Source organism: Pogoniulus pusillus, chromosome 6 (assembly GCF_015220805.1).
Source record: "Pogoniulus pusillus isolate bPogPus1 chromosome 6, bPogPus1.pri, whole genome shotgun sequence".
NCBI lineage: Eukaryota > Metazoa > Chordata > Aves > Piciformes > Lybiidae > Pogoniulus > Pogoniulus pusillus.
The window spans coordinates 23077057-23093846 of NC_087269.1; the positions used below are offsets into that span (position 1 = coordinate 23077057).

Below are 16790 nucleotides of genomic sequence, written 5' to 3' on the forward strand. Positions count from 1 at the left end.
ATGGGGCTAACAGTTCCATTCCTTCCGACAGCTACACACTGAGTTGAAAGCCATTTGAATGGCAGACAAGGGAATCTGGCAGCTGTTCAAAGGCATTTCTATCGAAGTGCCTGAAAAATCTACCTGCTGGCAGAGGCAGACAGGGATGCAGAGCACCCTGCTTTCCTCCGCTTCCCTCCCTTCGCTCCCCAGGCTGCAGGGGCAAGTGCTGAGCCACGGGCAGCCAGTTCTCCTTTTGTTCAGTAGCAAGAGGATCCAGGAGGAAAATGAAAAAATACCGTCGCCGAGAACAGCGGCACCTAAACCCACATCACTAAGGTAGAGAGAGGCAGGGAGCGAGGGGAAGGAAGGAGAGGTAGAACTAGAGGAGGGGCAGGCAGAGGGGGGACAAGCAGGCAGGCAGAGGGGGAGTGGGGAGAAAGAAGCCTACAGGCAGCAGTGCCTGTCACCCTGACAGGTGCTGCCAGTTCATCTTCTGAAGCTGTCACAGGTTTATAGATGCCTCCAGACTGACAACCTGAGGGAAATTACACTCATCAAATGTATTCAGCAGCAGCAAATTGCTTCTCTTGCCGTAATGCGGCTTGCAGTTTCACTCTGTAAACGGATCTCATCATCAGGGATAGGGGAGCAAACCAATCTAGCACAAACCAGCTAAGTATAATCAGACACTATTACTGGAATCTGGAGACTGGAATAAATCTGCAGAGGGGCACAGAAAAATCACCTTGTGCACCACTAATAAAAAAACATCACGTTAAAAGATCTGAGATTATGCTCTGTTCCTATCGAAGTGTGTTCAGTTGCAGTAGTGGTAGTGAAGCTAAACTCTTTTCACAACCCTTACAGACGGGCATAAGAAGGGTTCTCTACTTTAAAACATAATAGAAAATGGGGTCCTAGAGGAGGCAGAGAGACAGACAGGAAAAGAACATTTCTCACCATAGAAGCATACAGTGCTCTTTGAAGATGCAATGCTTTAGGTATGCTCAAAGTTGTATCCTTTCCCAGTCAGGGTTTGGGAGAAGACAGTTTTCAGGCAGGAGGATGACACACTAGCACATATCTCTAGAGTATTTCCCCTCTACTGTGCCTCTATCCTTCCCCTCTACTCTGCTCAGACCTCATCTTGAATACTACATTCAGTTTTGGACTCCCCAGTTTAAGAGGGATAGGGATCTGCTGGAGAGGGTCCATCGGAGGGCTCTGAGGATGATTAGGGAACTGGAGGGCATGCCTTATGAGGAGAGGCTGAGGGACCTGGGGCTTTTTAGTTTGGAGAAGACTCAGAGAGGATTTAATAAATATTTATAAACATCTGAGGGCTGGTCAGGAGGTGGGGGGACAGGCTCTTTTCACTTGCTCCCTGTGATAGGACAAGGAGCAATGGGTGTAAGTTGCAGCCGAAGATGTTCTGCCTCAACACAAGGGGGAACTTCTTTACAGTAAGGGTCCCAGAGCACTGGAACAGGCTTCCCAGGGAGGTGGTGGAGTCTCCTTCTCTGGAGACATTCAAGGCCTGTCTGGATGCATTCCTCTGTGACCTGTGCTAGATTGTATGGTCCTGCTCTGGCAGGGGGATTGGACTCGATGACTTCTATCATGGAGGGCCTGTAGGCCTCAAAAGAGGCTTATTTATGCTTTGCCTTGCCCAGACATGCCTTTCTGCCAGGATCCCTGGTTGTAAACAGGTTGTATCAGCCCCACACACCCAGCTCATGTCTCCCTGGGGCAAATCCATGTGATCCCCATATTTGGGAAAGTCCAGGCAAGTAGCTTCTGCCTATTATGGTAAGGTTTGGCTTACTGCCAACCTGATTGGTCACTCTAGTGGCCAAAGAGGCCATTAATCTCATCCCACAGTCAATAAATAGGGATGCACAGGTAAACACGTGCTCTCTGAGCCTGCCTGCTCTGACTTTATCCGCAGCTCAGCTCGGACCACACTGCAGCACCATGCTGCTCTGACCTTCACTGCAGCGCCCTGCTGCTCTGACTCACTTGCATGGATCAGACATAGCTCTGACCTTCACCTGCAGCGCTCAGCCTCTCAGACTCACACGCTCGGATGCCATTGCATAGCTCCAATGCTCAGAGGCTCAGACCTCATGCTTTGATCTATTCGCAGCTTACCTGTCTGTGTACCTTAGATGCAGAGCTCACTTAAGCCTGCACATATATATATATATATATGAAAGGTGCCTATAGCCTCCTAAGTCAGCTGTGCACATTTGCAAGCTATATTGCTATCAGGACCAGATCCTGCACTGATTTAACTACGGAGCTCAGACTCCTAGCACACACACACGTGGCCTGAACTCGTGAAGAACCGTGCCAGAGACAGCATGGATATTCTTCTCCTGCTCCTGAAATCCTGCCAATCCCTGGACACAGCATCCAGAAGAAGACAGCAGCACAAAGGCAGAGATCATCCCTCGCCAGGAGAACAAAGGTCAGAAATCAGTATTTCCCCACAAACCAGGAAGATTTATCATATCCCCTCAAGCCGGAAAGACTCCAGTCTCAAAGAGTCCACAGGCAGAGACTCTGAAGTCTGGAAACTAGGCACAGGTTGTGATGCAGCCCCAGAGGGTGATTAATAACACTTGTGAGTAAAAGCTTTGATACCTCTGTAATATAAGTCACCTCTGCCATAGAGCAGAAAGAGTTTCAGCCCACCCTGCTGGGCAAATAGCATAAAGACCCCAAGCAGCATTAAGCCATAGGGAAAACTCCTCTCTCTGTTTATATTTTGAACATTTGCTAAATAACAAATTCCATGTACATATTTTATCCTAAATTGTTTTCATAACCATGCACTGAACTGAATATTAATATACAGTGGTTGGGGGTGGTGAGAGTTCAAAATATTTAATTTAATAAATAATATTTTTATTAAAAAATTTATATCACCCCAATTAATTTCTCTCCTCCACCAAATAGTTGTAGGTACTGAAAATCCCCCTCCGAAACAACCTCCTTGGGTCCCTTCCAACCCCTAACATCCTGTGACTTATTTTAACAGAAGCTGACAGTGCACAGTAAACACTTCCATAACCAAGAGTGAAAAACTGATGGAACATTACAGGGTATTAGCACTCAAAAACAGGCTTGAACCTCACCGATGGCCCTCCTTAAAATTGAACCCTGACAATAACAAACAAATAACTAAAATCAGAAACAAAGATCCATTATCAGGCACATGGAGTTAGCTACTGTGAATTAACCTGCTTCTGCAGGGTGTCTAGCTTCTCACATTCTTATTAGTCGACTGAGTAGCTCAATTTTGAAACAGTAACGTCTGCTTCAAAGATTCTCTACTGTCTCACTGTGCCAACAGGTCAGGAACAAGCCTGAAAGGAACAAGACACAAAAAGTTTAAAATTGTTTATTATTATTAGATTATTTTCCTTTTGAATTAATGATAACACTAAATTTGGGACGGGCATACTATGTGTATTCTTCTGTCATATAATGGTAAAATGATTTTTTCAGCATGGTTTAATCCTAGATGATATATTGCTAAAACATACAGAATCATTTATTCATTTATTTAATATGAAACCTGAAAAAAGTACTTCATAAAGAAAGTACACAGATATTAAGATACTTAACAAACAGTGAATAAAAGATGAGATGCAGTACTGTTCTAAGCAACCAACAGAAGTTAAAATGATGTTGAATATCACTGAAAAAATATGAACTGCAGATGCATGACACTGATCAAAGTTTTAATTTATACATAATCTAAACCCACGTACATTCTTAGTTTCTAGTTCCTATCTATGCCAGTAAACAAATTAATTTCATTCAAGCTGAAGTGTGTAAAAAGTATGTTAGAAATCTCTCAATATTTCACTATTCACAAATGCAACAGAAAATTCTAACTTTGTATAACAAAGACCTGATTTTCAGACTAACCAAGAGTCTAATCATGAGTCTTTACCACACACTCAACTTTCTTCTTTTCTTTCTCCATGTTCCATGGGTTTATAGAGGTTTATTGGACACTGGATGGTAGTCTTTTCCAATTTATTAACTTATGAAATGTTAGAAGATTTACTGATGCTCTATGTATATAAAGACAATGAACTTTAGCTACAGTCACAAATTCAGTGTTATTGAAAGGCTAGATTTCCTCTTCTGCATACTCCCTTCCCAAAACTGCTGCACTTTCCTACCCTACAACTCCCAGAACTATTCCATACTGTCCCCCATATCAACAGCACACAGGGAAAATTCTAGCTACTAAGCATTACTTGCAGGCAAGTACAGCAACTTTGCCCTCTTGCTAGCAGGTATTTGCAGCAAGATTTCAGTGATAATTTCTGAAACAGTCAGTCCTAACTAACTACCCTGGCATGACACAAACCGCAGTTCTGCTCAATACTACTTCTTCAAAGACCTCTGGAAGTAAAAGGGGAACAGCCTCTACTGGTGCACATTTAAGTACAGCATTCTTTTACCAGATGGCTTCCCTGGTCATGAATATTGGGATAACCATATAGGTCTCTCTACAGCATTCCCCATGCTGGCTGTGGTATACAGTAAGGCCTTTCTCACACCATTACGTGATCTCTGGATTCACTACTCAATTTATTTTCATTATTGCAGTGAAAGCAGAGGCACAGGTGGAGATCTGCAACACCAGAGCAGAGATTTTCCACCATGATCAACAGACTATTTTTGAGTGGTCCAAGGAAAGCTTACCAAGAATATGAAGCCACCCATTGGTAGCTTTGATTCACTATCAAGCTGTCAATATCTTTATTAAGCATTTTTTTACTGGAGGTGTGAATTAAAATAAATTTTTAAAATTGTTTTTAAAATAGCCTTTTGTTAGGGTAATGCCCATGAAAATGAAAGCAAACTCAAAACATCTAGCCATGATTCAGATCAAACTCTCTTTTTTTTTGCCACTAGCTGAAATCATATCCACTACAGCATTTCTGGACTAGCCTGTGTATTTCCTCTACTTCCAATACTTATAATCCAGAAAATTCACCTGAAAACAGGAACCAACTATTTGGAAAAAAGAGAGGAACATTTTAGAGTTTCTATACCTAAATAATAACAATAGTGACTGTTACAAAACTATTAACAACACTTGCAATATCTTCTTCTTACCAGGGTCATACTGTGTAATGCTAAAATGTCCAGCATGTTGGTTAGACCCAAACCTCTAGCTACGTTCTGTATCAGTAGTTTTAAAAGGTATATCAACGCAAATATGTTTGAAATAAGTAGGTTTATTTTTTACATAACTCAATCTTGAAAAGTTAAATAAAAATCCCATTGTCCAAGCAAATCTGCTAAGAGAACTATATTGAAATCCTGGCTACATACCTCAATAATCCTCTCTGATGCCTCCCATGCATTGAGCACACACACAGAGTGTTTATTTGCACGTTTACAGTAACTTCAAATGGCTTGGTGTCATGGAGGGGTATTCTGCCGCCTACGCCAATTTTGGCGGAGGGGAGAAATTAATTGGTGCGAGATGATATTCTATAAAAATATATAATTTATTAATTTCAATATTCTGAACTCTTGTCACCCCCAACCACTGAATTTTAATATTAATATTTGTTTTACACAGTTATAGAAGACATTCTAGGAATAATATCAAACATTAACTTGTTAATAACTATTATCTAGCAAACATTCAAACTATAAACAGAGACGATTTTCCCCGCGGTCAAGTGCTGCTTGGGGTCAATATGCTGCTTGCCCAGTTGATGGGCTCAAGTCCTTTCTGCTCTATGGCAGAAGGCAACAGAAATTACAGAGGCATTAAAGCATCCACTCACAAATTCTTATTAATTATCAATCATCCTCTGGGGCTACATAACAGCCTGTACAAGTGTCCAATCTTCAGGGGAACTTTGCCCGTGGACAGTGAGGCTGGAATCCTCCCGGCTTCAGGGGAAAGGACAGTCTCTGACCTTGTTCTCCTGGCTTCTTCTAGACAATCTTTCCAGGGATTCTAAGGCAGGACCTTCAGGTGCAGAAGCAGGGTGTCATGTAGTCTCAGCACGGTGTCATGCTGGCCATACAGGCTGATCACATGCAGACAATCCAGGGCCTGCTCCTGCTAACTCAGCGGCAGTGGAGCTTACCAGGCAACAATAAGGCAGTGGGCATGCAATAGGGTGCACAGCTGCACAGGAGACTGAGCTCCGTAGATAAAGGCAGGCAATACAGGATCTAGTCCTGGTAACTCACCGCAGTGGTGCGCAAGTGTGCAGGGCTCACTGGGAGCCCGTGAGAGATTCTGTCTCCACAGAGAAAAGTAGATGCACTGCAGGTGAATAGTCAGGCAGGCATGAGCAAAAAGCAGTGCGGGTGAGCCTAAGTACATTGTTTACCTGTGCAACTCTATTTATCAAATGACCCTTTGGACACCAATATGACCAATCAGGTTGACAGTTATCCAAAAGCATACCATAATAGGCAAAGTCCACAAGCCTGGACCGCCCAAATATGGGAATAGCATGGGCCTAGCACCTGGTGGGCCATAAGCTAGGCGCATGGGCTTATACAACCACATTACTCAATCAGGGGCCCTGGACAGGCCAGACTTTATGGCAATAGGTTTGTTATGCCCCTTTGTGTTCATTTATGTGTTTACCTCTGGTGTGGGCAAGACAAGGCATGAACAAGCCTATTTTCAGGCCTATGGGCCCTCCACGACACCTGGCAAAACACGTTTTTCCTGCCATGTCAAGAGGACATCTGCTTTTCTCTGTTACATGTTTTACAACATACCTCAGGTTTAGGATGCTATTTACACTGATTGAGGCACAGATGAGGCTTGAATGGTTTTGGAACTACCAAGACATAGCAGAATGTGTATTTGTATAGTTTACATTCTTTGCAAAGTTTTCTTGATCAAGACTTATTAGTAAGCCATTGCAGCAAGACAGTGTCAATAATGCTATACCTGGACAATTCTTAAACCTCCAGACAGAAACACATAGCAAATCTAGTGCAGTTTAAAGCACTAAACTGTGCTAGTTCAAAGCTAGCTAGAATGTTTAGGTGAAAAGAACTAGATTACAGGCTGTGAAAGGAAAGCAATGTTGATGTCTACTTCACTCATAGGCTTGCTGAGACGTATAAGAACAAGAGTAAAACTACAGATAAGGCATTTGGGCACAGCCTGGGCTTTGAGCTGCATTTCTCTCTAACCTCACCTTCTGTCTCTATGATTAATCCACTTGCTTCCTAACCACCTTGGCCGACCCTCCATTCTTCCCTGGGGCACAGGGCAACATCTGGGGTAAGGCAGAAGGGTGGGAAAAGGTGGAAGGGAGGTTGGGAGCCCCTCCTGGGGACTCAGGTTTCTGGGAGGAGTGTTGTGTTTCTGTATTACCTTTTACCTTGTATATTTCTGTACATAACTGTATATACTGTAAATACTTGCTTGTATATTCTGCTAAGCTGTAAATATAAGCTTCATTCAATTTTCAGAGCTGGCTGAGTGATTTCCAAAGTCTGGGTGATTTCCAAAGTGTAGGGGGCAGGTTAACACTCAAACCATCACATAAACAAGAATGTCTCACCCAGTTCTTCAGTCTCACATACACACCAATCTCAGTTCTGCACAGATCTTGTCCCCCAAGACTGTCCACCATTTCACTGACTCACTTTACCACATTTTATAGGTACAGACAAAAACTGGATTTCTTTTGATTTCCTGCATTCTTCCTCAACCAAACATGGATAAAGAATCTAGATTACCTTAGCTCCTCTCAGAAAGATACCTTGCCACTAAGCAGACTTTCTACGAATCACTGAGGGATATGGAAAAATTACTCATTCTCTTTATGCCACTGGTGAGATCTACTCTACCTGAAGTTCAGTTGAAGACAGCTATGTCATTTAATCCTTTGTTTTTTTCTGGCCTGCCAATGAAATACAAAATAAGAAGTTCTTGAGAAGGAGTTAAGGAGAAGGAGGTGGGGGGAAGTAAAAAGTTTTTACCCCTAAAAACATACCTCTGATTCTTAAATCGGGAGACAAGTGAGCTGTCATATATCTTGTCTGGAATGAAGAAACTATTTGAGAGATAATAAGAATTTCTGGGGCCGGAATAAGCACATGAGGGAACCTTTTATTTCTTTTATAGTAAAACTAAGTGTCTTTGTTATAAGTACTAGGTTATGACATTAAGACTTTTGAGAGACAGCAGTATAGAGGGTAATCAACCATTCATCTGTCATGTCAGGACCCTGAAGGGGTCATGTACTGCCATGTAATCCCTCTGCCTATGGTCCAGCATCCCCATTTAAGTTTAGGCCTGGGCCTTTGCTCTTTACCTTAACCTTGTTGTTAAGCATACCTGTGTGCAACCCTGCCTCTGGACCATTCTCCTCAACTAACTCAGGCTGTAGGCAGCTTGTCTCCTGGGAAGACCCCATGTATACATGCTGTAGCTTGTGTCCTGTGTTTGGCTCTGTGTTTTGGATAAACTTTGGACCTATATGTAGCTCCATCTCCAACCCTTTTAAACTCCTGCATGAAGCCTCATCACTCCATCTTGTCTGACACTGTCATCAGACCCTGTCACTAGTGCCTGGCTCTGCCTGCCATGCTCAGAACCTGTGGCACTGTGCCTCATCAATGAGGGCACTGCCTGCACTGGGGTCACCCTTGCCTCAACTCCCAGCCCTTGTCGTGCCCCAACAAGAGTGTGGTGCATACCGCTTGCAGAAACAGATTTAAAAATCAGTAGAAATAATATCAATCTCTTGTAGCTGTCGACTAGACAGGTCTTTTCTTGGAAGCCCTCCAAGTTGTCCATAATCACAATCTAAGTTGTTTTTCAAACTCCTAATGCACAGCCTTAGAACAGACCTTGGCAGTTTAGTGAGGCCTTGGGTGAACAACAAATAAAATCCAAGAGACTAACAGAATTTTGTAATGTATAAACACACGAATCATTTAGCGAAAGAAAGAACACATCTTTGCATTTATGGGAGAAAATCTAATAGCGTTCCATTACTTTTCTATATTGAAGGAGAAAAAAAGTATTTTAACATACTGAACACAGCATTATTCCATCATAAGATGATATTAATTTAGCATCTATGTTAAGAAGGGTGAAAAAGGCCAGAGTTAAGCTATTTAATGAACACATATATATATTCAGAATGAGCCTCTGACAGAGTGCCTTAAGTTGTGCCCTTCTGCTTTGTGATTAATTTTTTGTCTCTGTTCAGTTGTGCTCATGTTTCCTACCTCACAGATCTCCAGAGCCTACTTGGGATAAGTAAGCTTAAATGCCAGAAACAATAATGAGGTTAACAGGTGTTGCCATGCAGGTTGCTAGCCCTACATAATGTGGGAGAATTTTCTTGCTAACAGGACATGAGCTGGTAAGCAATAAGGAAACCTATGCTGCAAAGTGTCCTTCAGTCCATCTTGGACTCAGGATACCAGACGGCGGGGTGGCACCCCCTCCACACGCAGCTGCTGGAGGCAAAGCCTGCCACAGGATTGTTGACATTGATTGACCTATCTGTGTTTCACACACAACCTTGAGCCAATCTGTACTTTCCACTTGTACCAATCTCAAACGAAGTTAGTTGTGCATGCCTCTTCCAAGTACCATATAAGCCACTGTGTTGCCTCAATGAAGTGTACTGCTTGCAGCTAGCTCACAGGAAAACAAAAGCTTTTTGGTTTCTTGAAAAGTAAGCTGCAAGCATTTTGTTGCTTGTTCTCTTTTTCTGTAAATATTGACACAGGCATCTCATTGCAGGAAACATTAAAACATTATTAACTAATAATAAAGTATTGTTAAAAGATGAACTAGCCACAGATTAGCACAAGGAAAGGCCAAAGTTCACTTTTAAATTAGTAACTTATGGTTTCCAGTAACTCAGCTCTAATGCACAGTGAAATGGGTTCTGCATATTCCCCTTTCCATCTGCAGTCATTTCTGTATTTTTGCTGTCTTTTCCCATTCCTAGCTTTTGTATCAATAAAATCAAAGGTGCGGTGTGGATGTATCTTTCTTTTCCCTGTTCTGTTCTAGCCAACTGTGTCATATATGCATTGACCTTAGTAGAATATATGAAGCATACAATTAATATTTTTGCTCTCTCAATTATTACAAATACTTATCAATTTCTTATGCAAATATTAGACCAAGTGTCTCTGGAACTACATAACTATTGAAGCTGGGCAGAACACTAATGTGGTCATCACACTCATTCTATTCCATCAAAAAATTTTGTTTAATTTATTCTGTTTCTACTCTTGAGTTTGCAACTTTATTACTCTTCTCCTCACAATTACTTATTGCAAGTACAACCCTCCCTGCACTTCAAGTTAATTTTGCTCTTTTAATAGTCTCTGCAAATTGCACCTGCAAAACTGTCAACAAAAAGTTTACAGGAAACAAGATTTGTTATTTGAATCACACTGGAAGAATGAACTACAGAAATGAGGGTGCTTTAGCTGTTTTCGAGCCCTCCAAAATCCTTTCAGTTGACCAAGGTCTGACGTCCCTTGTCTATATAACTACAGAAAACTCAGGGTTGTGATTGAGAGACAGCAGAGCTGCGGTTTGAATGGAGCTGCCAGTGGGAGCTATAGGGAGACTGGCCCTGGAAGAAATCTTTCATTCGGGAAATAGTATCACACTCCTCTACATATTTCCAGGAAAATTGGGTTAAAGTTCAGGTCCCAGTTGACAGAGGAAGTTTAGAGCTGTAGTGTATGCAGGGCTCAAAGAGTCTGAAGTCCTTGTTTCCACATGTCCACCCTTCCTCACCACGTGAGTTTCTGTACACAGGAACTCAGCACTAAGTATTAGCTCCTGCAATTTCCTTTTTATAAACCTAGTCTATTTGCACTAGAAATGTGCTGGCCCATTCTCTCTTTTTTTTCCCTTGATTTTCTGCACAGTGGTAACAGTGTGCTCATATAAAGCAATCTGAGATACCAAAATAAGTGAGGACATTCTCCATGTATGAAAAAGTGTTTCAACCAGACTTGTCCAGCACACATAAGAAATTAAATAATCTCTGTTCTTTTCAAGCAGAGTCCAGGAACCTTTCAATGGAGGCAAGACTTGATCAGATTATCCCTCTTCTACTGCACTGACTTTAGAAACTTCTACTCTTAAGATGTCATTGGCCTTTTTGGAAGTATTACAGCACCTGAAATCCATAAATGTCACAGCTGCACTAAGAAAGGACTGGTGCTTTTTTCCTACATCAAAGTGCAACATTGAAACATATGTCCTAAGTAAACTACCTAAGAATTGCCTTTCCTCACCATTCATCCAGACAGAACAGAGAGAAAAAAACCTAGGACTTCTTTCCTTCAGTGCAGAATTTAGACCAGACCAATGTTTCTCTTTCTAATTACATTTATGATATTTCCTGTGGGTATAACTCATGAATGCAGTTCTAGTATGCAGGGAGCAATGTAGATATAGTCATAACCAATGGGATCTTATGGTTGTTATGCATGGCTCAGAGATTCTGAGAAATGCAAAATTGGAAACTTTAAAAGCCTTTTATCCCACATCCTTTATTCCTTTTCAGAGGCAGAGGTAATGGATACTGAAAAGCATTGCCACAGATTTTGCCCACAAGGTACAGAAATAATTCTATTTAAATAAAGTAATATTTAATAATAAACAACCACTCAGTCCTATCTCACTCAGGAACTGCAACAGAAATACGTTTCTGGTCCACATTAATTCATCTGCCACTTGTGCTGACAGCTGTGCAACTGAAAACAAGACACATGGAACTGTCTCCTCTATAGAACATTTTAAAAGGAGGTAGGAGTGCAACACCACACTAAAACATACAAGTTGGCCTACCTGATTCCGTGCCTCTTGTTTTTAGGCCAGACCACTCAAAAGGATGCAGATAAGCTCTACCCTTAACCAAATATCAGCCCATAAAAATGCAAAAGGTTCTGCACTTACCTCTGATTGCAGTCTGGTGAAGGAAAAATACTCATCTGCTGCTTCTCTCAGAAGCACTGTCCTGTTTCAAAACAAATAAAAAAGCAACAAGACTAAACAGTGCTTCTCTCTCTTTCTCCTAATGTTAGCCTCCATCAGTGTTTATAAACGTTAACTTAGCAGAAGCACCTTCGCTCAGAACCAAGGTAATGATTACATTACACTAACCATGGCATGAGGACAGAACAAGGCCATGACAACAGCCTTGTTGGCACTAAGACTAGGATGTAGGGTTATACTGCAGCAAGCTCAGTTGTGCAAGAGTGAGAAATAATGGAGTGAGATGAGAAATTACAAGTGCAGGGAAAAAAAATCCTCAACCAACAAACCAGGAAGCTGGATTTAGACATAAACCACAAAGAAAGAAGAAAGTTCACAGAACAAGCAAATGAAGTATGAGCTGAGAGAACTGGACATGCCAGCATAGTCCTAATGGGATTTCTCACATCTGTTCATTAATATCATTGCCTTTGAAACAGCCAGCAAAGGAAGTTACAAGACACTACCTTCTTTAGACTTGGCCACAGCTAAATCAGTTCAACAAAACTTCAGTGACGTGACAAAGTCTGTGCAGTCTACTGACAAAGCCTTTAAAAGAGTCAAGACCATTAGGTATACTGTGAATACAAACCACCAAAGGATGGAGTTACACACCCTTTCTCCACCCCTCTACCTGGCTAGCAATCACACAAATGAAAGTACTTCGTGAAGCTAACTGAAGCTCAGGAAAAGTCTATGTGTACACACAGACACCAACACAGAGAGCAGTCTGTAGGGGAGAGTATTTCAGTGGAGTCACTGAATCCTCAAGGGAGGACACAGATTAGAACAGGGTCAGGGCTAAATGGCTAACTTTACTATGCCTGTTGGACAGTCACTAAAGTCAGCTCTTCCACATCAGCTGTGTCTCAGATACACAAGTATTCTCCTGTAGGTTTCCAGCACACACAGACTTTGATTCAGCAAAAATTCTGACCTTTGAGTTTCCAGTGAGTTTCCCTTACGGCCAGTTAGTAAACAAGTAAGCACCGTGCTTGCACTGCTGCAAATATAACCAAGTATGCCCAGCAGCCTGCCTTCCTTGCAAATTTACAACAAAAGCAATTTCCCCCCTTTTTCTTTTTTCTGTTAAAGATTAGTTTAGAACAAAAACACTTATTCTTTCTCAATACACAATTTCCCTCTTTTATACAGATCCTTTACTCTTACGTTTCTTCACTAAACAGTCTGAGAAGGTAGAATCAGAAGCTCTGCACATTTGGCCTCCACAAATCCAGACACCAGGGTAAACATCAAAAGAGCCACAAGCAACAGCAAAACAACTAAATTACAGAAGGGATGAATGTTTCATGTCACTATAAAAGGAATAGGCAACTAAACAAATATTTTTACAGAACTGTGACAATACAGTGAAAATCAGGAAGAAAACCAACCAAATTAGGAGGTTAATTATTAGGAGAATTTATACTATGGCAGTAGGTAAGACTCTTAAGTCTGCTACTCACATGGTAATTGTTAAGTCCCACACAAGCAGATACGCTGACATCTAACTAACAGCATTTACGTTTCCCACGGGGCTTGATTGTCATCTCATGTTTCACTGCAAAATATCTTGACTTTCTGATGCAAACTATTACTGAAGTGGTAACCTGGGCCAAGATGGAATACCACTCTGGTCTAGTTAGCTTTATTTCCAGAATACAGCAACCTTGAAAACAGATCACAAATGCAGGCCAGACACTCAAAAAGGAACATGAGTTACAAATAATTTTTCTAAACCTGCTCACACTTATAGAACTCCAGAAGCAGTTATTATCACTGAGGTAAAGACATTTCCTGCTCTTTGCAGTCCCAACGGTTTCCACTAAAGAATGTCACAACCAAAGGAAGCAGAAACACAACAGGGCAGGGTAGGATGTGGGGCAGCATTTAATACCAATTGATGGAGTAATAAGGAATTTAAACTGAACACAATAATTGATAATCAGCTAGCGATGAAACACAAAGAACAGAGCAGTATTATCAAGCAGATAGATTTTTCTATCAGTAGAACTTGACAGGAACAGGTCATACCAGATCTCACGGCAAGATTTATTTTGATGAACCTTAAACTAAAGGAGAGGTTTAAGGTAACACTAAAGGGATGACAGTGCTGTCATTTATAGAGAAAGCCAACTAGGGTAGCAAAACCCTTGTCTAACAATTTTCTGTTTCACCTTTACATATTCTTGTGCCTGTGTTGTCCCTGAGAAGTAAACAGATTTGTATCTTTGGAAAACCCTCAGCACAAAGCACACATTACCACCGTTATTAGCAGCTGCTAAATGCCACCTCCCAAATGCTTAACAGAGAAAACACCACTAGATTTCATCCCTAGGCATCAAAGCATTTACAAATGAAAATGAACCTCTGCCTACCACACAATTAAGTGATTTTTCAAAGACATCGTTAACTCTAGAGCGTCATATCTTTTCCCATGTTTGTATCTAGTTTCAAATTTAATAGCTGTAACAGCAGAACAGGAAAGCTCTGGAACTTGTGCACCAGGCAGTCCCCAGCAGGAGCTCCTGCTAGTCAGAGTGTGTGCTGTATGGAGACTCAAAAAGCAGTGACATTTCTATTTCTGACAGTTTTATTTCTTTAAACACCACCCACACTGGAAGTTTCACTTTACTTTTTACTTCACTTTTTTTACTCCAGAAAAAAGGCCAAACCTAAGTGTAACAGATGCTGTCTGAAACACCCAGGACATGTAAGAGAGTGTGTGTGTGGTCCCCTTCACCATTACAAGATAAAACAGCTTTCAGGAAAATGAGAAAGATGGTTAGTTTTTCTAAGCATAAAATCCCTAATATTTACACTAATCAAATACAACAGAGTCCGCTTAGAAGAACAGTATTCACACAGTGGCTCAACCAAGTAGAACTATTTTCCCATCTAGATCTTATCCTCAGTCTGGCCAAACAACCCAAGTCACACTAAATAGAGAACAGTTCTACTCTGTGTGTCTCTGTAGTAATTACACCAAAGAAACATGCCAGTCTTTAGTCTAAATATAGTAAGAATTTCAAAAGACCGAATCAGAAGCACAGTAAAAATATGTAATGATAAAGCATACTTTGGGAAAACATAGAATATAGCTTGACACAGTGAAAACATGAAAAATGTACAGAGACACAGAGACTAAGAAGACATGTTTAGTAAATGGCAGATTTTTTTTAGTTAATTTTTGTAAAAGGATGAAATAGAGAATATAAAACACAGGCACTTGAGATTCACATTTCTTCCTGAGAAGATTTAACAAGGCCAAGTGCAAGGTTCTGCACTTTGGCCACAACAACCCCAAGCAGCGCTATAGGCTGGGGACTGCGTGGCTGGAGAGCAGTCAGGAGGAAAGGGACCTGGGGGTACTGATAGACAGTAAGCTGAAGATGAGCCAGCAGTGTGCCCAGGTGGCCAAGAGAGCCAATGGCATCTTGGCCTGCATCAGGAACAGTGTGGCCAGTAGGACAAGGGAGGTTATTCTTCCCCTGTACTCAGCACTGCTCAGACCACACCTTGAATACTGTGTCCAGTTCTGGGTCCCTCAATTCAAGAAAGATGTTGAGGTGCTGGAACATGTCCAGAGAAGGGCAAAGAAGCTGGTGAGGGGCCTGGAGCACAAATCCTATGAAGAGAGGTTGAGGGATCTGGGCCTGTTTAGCCTGGAGAAGAGGAGGCTCAGGGGTGATCTTATTACTGTCTACAACTACCTGAAAGGGCATTGTAGCCAGGTGGGGGGTGGCCTCTTCTCTCAGGTAACCAGCAACAGAACAAGGGGACACAGTCTCAAGTTGTGCCAGGGTAGGTATAGGCTGGATATTAGGAAGAAGTTCTTCACAGAGAGAGTGATTTCCCATTGGAATGGGCTGCCCAGGGAGGTGGTGGAGGCACCGTCCCTGGAGGTGTTCAAGAAAAGACTGGATGAGGCACTTAGTGCCATGGTCTAGTTGATTGGACAGGGCAGGGTGATAGGTTGGACTGGATGATCTTGGAGGTCTCTTCCAACCTGGTTGATTCTATGATTCTATGATTCCTGGTCAAAGAAGTACTTTACAACATCACTGGAAGAGTTCTGTAGCTTTACAGTTCTGTGACTTCTAATGGGAGCAGAGAGGAAGGATGAATGGACTGCAGTAATCAAACAGGAAAAAAGAGGAAAATCTACATAGAGAAGGAGGAGAAAAAAGATGTAAATCTATGTGGGGAAGAGTGAAATCAAGGAACAATTATCAGAAAATACTACTGTCAGAAATTGCAAATGCTCAAGAAAGAGCACTTCCTGCCAAGAACAGCAAGGAATTGAAAGAAATAAAAAGTAGGCAGCAAGTAGATACTCAAAATAGTTAATCAAGGATATTTGCCATTAAAGCATATTATCTTAACATGTATAGCTTCTTCATGGCTCATTCAAGTGCATCCAGCAGAACTGGTTTGAGAAGGGAAATGGTCTCTGAGAATCAGTGAAGTGCTTATGTGATTTCATATTTCTGATAAAACAGTCTCAGAGTTCTAGAAGTGATCTCTTAAATTTCTCCCCTCTCCTCTTGTATGTAACACACCAGAGAAGCTTTCATAACAGAATAAAAGTCAGAGCCATCTGAGGAAGGAGAAACATCAGCCTGATACTGTAAAGCAAACAGTTTAGCATGGTTCATCATTCAGCCAATGCCTACTTCAGATCTTGCATGTTCTTCTGTGCCATTATCCTGCCTGCACAGAACAAAGAAAATATTCTTCCCTGTAAGCTTACTCATGG

The 16790-nt window shown here is 41.6% G+C and overlaps 1 protein-coding gene across 4 annotated transcripts in view; it reads right to left on the reverse strand.

The window, feature by feature from the left end:
• The window catches only part of NDST2 (N-deacetylase and N-sulfotransferase 2), a 159457-nt gene that overhangs the window by 51202 nt on the left and 91465 nt on the right, over window positions 1-16790 (reverse strand). For 3 of the 4 annotated variants that reach the window (XM_064144933.1, XM_064144935.1, XM_064144934.1), the window contains exon 1: window positions 11954-12016. The exons of the other annotated variant lie outside the window; for it this stretch is intronic. The gene's annotated coding sequence lies outside the window, so the exon portion shown is untranslated. Of the gene's footprint in view, window positions 1-11953; window positions 12017-16790 lie in introns of those variants that run through there. 4 annotated transcript variants of the gene reach the window in all.